Genomic DNA, 3473 nt, shown 5'->3' with positions numbered 1-3473 from the left:
TCTTCCTGAGTTTTCGAAAGGATAGCAGCGCAGCGTGGCAACGAGTTGTACGGGTTTACCCAGTTTGGCATTTTTGTAGGACTCCGTGTAGCCGCATTTTGCTTTGTTCAGATAAAAACTGGGTCAGTAGCTTAGTTTCACTTTAGAATGTGTTTCGTTGAGCAACGTGTGTTTATGTTCACTATGGTGATAATTTGAGATCAGCTGTGTACTGGCAAAAACTTTCCTGTGTCAAACTTTCCTGTTTCGAAACGACAGTGTGCGTTGTCTTGTTTGCAATGTTATGGGGTCATTCATCGAGAAATGGGTCATCATTTGAACTCTTATTCTTGTTCTTTTTTTTTCTAACCACCAGTGACGTAAAACGTTGTAGAGCTTCGTTTTATCTGTATGAGTGTTCTGTGGGAACGGAGAGTCGCTGGTGTGTGAGTTATGGAAATTTACTCCACGGCAATATACTATTAAGAGTGTGTGTGTATGTGTGTACCTGTGTTGCTGGCTACATCTTGCTCCGTGTTTCTATTCGCGAACTCCTGCATTGAATGTGTTTGGGAGTGACCTCTTGGTTGGAAAATGTTTATATTACAGGCGCACATTTATCTATTTGCCAAGAGTGACGTGAGTACTTTGGGCGTTAAAAAATCTTAATAAAAAAAATTAACATGTTTATGAGGATCTAAAAAAATCTCTATTCTTTTTTGGAATGTTGCTCCTTCTTAATAAGTAGGCCTATGCATTTTCGTTTTTGTGATGTATTGTTGAGAGTGTTCATTGATTGATCGCTGGACTAGGACAACTTGGAGATGCTATTTAGAGCTTCCATAACGTATTTGCCCTTCCCTCTATTGATTTGATACGACCTCATGGGGGTCATTCTCTGGTGAGAGTGGGATATCGGAAAGGGGCAAGTGGTGTGTTTGCTTTTGATGACGAGGTCACGTATTGCGCCATTGCGAGGCCTGGTCACACTGACAATAATCATACCTCAGGGTCACCAACGTGTGACTGGACCAAGGGGAAGCAAGGCAAGGGTCAACATGACCTATTTACATGAGACCAGCCAATCAGATTCGATATTTGCGTCCTAGCTAATTTTAGACCAATCATAATTGAAGTAGGTTGCCGCGGGGAGAAAATAGGTTAAGTAGCCAGGGTGCGTTCGCTAAGACACTGCTGCATTCAGGTAAAAGTTAAGAATGCAAACGTATCATGAGGTAATTGGAATAGCCCACTAAATAATTATTATTGTGCACGGTTGTGTTTAGGAATGTGTCGGGACGTGAAAGGCTCAATAACTAAAAGCTGAAAAATATTGCTATACATTTTCCGTTTATATATGTTTTTATAATGGGTTTTTTGGGGGTTTGTTTTATCGTTATTTTGGGGGTATGGTTGACCGTTTGGGGTAGAAAGGAAAGCAAGCTTACATCCTTAAAAATGTATAACATAATATAGATCTAGATCTAGTCAAGAAATCTAGTACAAGGCTCGTTTGTGTTCTACCGGTAGCGACTATATCTATAGATGATCTTTAAAAAATTAAAAGAGTCGTAATTGTGATTTGAAGTTGATTTGCGTGAAATCAGAGTTCGGTCAGATTTAACTGTGGCACCGGTAAGTCCAAAAACGAGGCCAGGTCCTGATGAATGACACAACCACAATTTTAAGCGAACTGCGCATGCATGTACTTTGGGCCAATATTTAAATATTCATGAAGTCAATATGACTGCCGCCTTGCTTTTGTGTCCAGATCTTTCTTTTGTTAGTTAGTCCATGTAATCATTTTTAAGAATAATAATGAATTTAACAAAATAAAAGCAAAACACCCAAGAACTTTTGACAAATTAGCTTTGTATGTGTTCAAGTCTGAAATGTGAGCAAACTATGGGTGCATCTTTAATCTGAGAGATAAAATCGCTTACATGATCGTGTAGGCTTAGATCTGTCCAATTTTTATTGAAGCGGTAGGGGCTTTTCAATACAAATATAAGTTTCCCCCCCCCCCCCCCCCCTTTGCTGTGCCAGGGTACCCCCAAAGCAACAAAAAGCATAATGAAAATACCAGAACTCAATATTTGATTTAATGGTGTCTACTTCCAACACCATCCACCTTAAACCACATACAAATCAAAAACAAAAAAAGCAAACTAACAAACAAACGACAACAACGAGCAAATAAAACAAGAAAGTAATTAAAAAGCAATCAAGGAATTATCTAAATGTGGACTGTGAATAAAAGACAGAAAAAGAGGCTTTTAATTTATACAAGAGGCTGACCTTTGACGTGAAATCAATTTACTCACACTGTTCTGAGATTGCCTGTTTCTATAATTTTTCTTTTAAATTATAATATCTTTAGCTGCACCTTTGATAAACTATATGTAAAATAACAAGTTCTTCATACCTTTGATAAACCATATGCAAAATAACAAGTTCTTCGTATGCCTTCTCTCTTTATTTTATTTTTTACTGTTGTCTTTGGACTTAATAATCAAATCGCCATACTGCACAGTAGTGTACAGTGACTGTGTAATGCATTGTTGTGTAGAAGCTTTGATTTGCAGATGCGGAACACACAGGGTGACCTTGATATATGACTTCAACCTCAAGTTCATCAATGACAACTAGAATACATATTATATTTATGTACACTAGTAAAATTGTGTTTGCGAAAGTTTAAATAGCGCTTCAAATCAGGTTGTTCGCGGGCCAATTTGCTTATTTTGGTATGCTGATTCCATAAATAATGAAATCATTTTTAAACTGCTATAAAATTATTTTGAAAATTCTCCATGCAAAAGTTGGCACACTTCAAAGAGATTCTGCGTCCCAGCTCGCCTCTACCAAATCTGACCTAGATTGTGCGCACGCACAAAAAAAAAGGGATCAGGTGGCGCTGGATTTCTCGATCGAGTCTCCGATCTATCTCCAGTCGTCCAATTTGAAATAAGATTTTGCGGTTACAGTACATGTAGCGATTTGTCCTATGAACAAAAGATGGTCCAATTTTTGTACAATTAATTTATCGTCTCGTGTAACCGGGCCTTTGAAGTCACGTAGAACTAGAATAAATGCGCATTTTTTTCGTTGTCACTGTGTGTTTCCATTTCCCTGACTCTTTCTCCTCTGGATGGTTGGAGGGTGCCACTGGTTCTGACGATCTCTCTTGCATCTTCCCTGCACTATATTATATTATGACCGTTATAGTGTAGGATGTAGCGTACTTCTCTCCCCCCCCCTCTCTCTCTCTTTCTGTATGTGTGTGTGCGCTTGTGTGTGTGCGTGTGTGAGTAAAAGAAAGACATACAGACAAAGAACAAAAGAAGGTGGATCGGAAGAAAGGTGGAGAAGGTCACTTTGAGAACCATTTTATTTTAAGATTCCTCTTCTTCTTCTTTATTATTATTGATAATGATAATATTGGTATTTGTTCCCAGATTATTCTTTCTTTTTCTTCTTTTTTTTTGTTTTGG

At 38.2% G+C, this 3473-nt stretch overlaps 1 protein-coding gene across 1 annotated transcript in view; it reads left to right on the top strand.

Moving 5' to 3' along the window:
• Nucleotides 1-3473, top strand: part of LOC101846672 (mucin-19) — a gene marked incomplete in the record, with an annotated part of 140667 nt that overhangs the window by 219 nt on the left and 136975 nt on the right.

The sequence above is a fragment of the Aplysia californica genome, unplaced genomic scaffold (assembly GCF_000002075.1).
Source record: "Aplysia californica isolate F4 #8 unplaced genomic scaffold, AplCal3.0 scaffold00416, whole genome shotgun sequence".
Lineage (NCBI taxonomy): Eukaryota > Metazoa > Mollusca > Gastropoda > Aplysiida > Aplysiidae > Aplysia > Aplysia californica.
The sequence above is the reverse complement of the archived record's forward strand: the minus strand, read 5'-3'. Positions and strand labels throughout refer to the sequence as shown.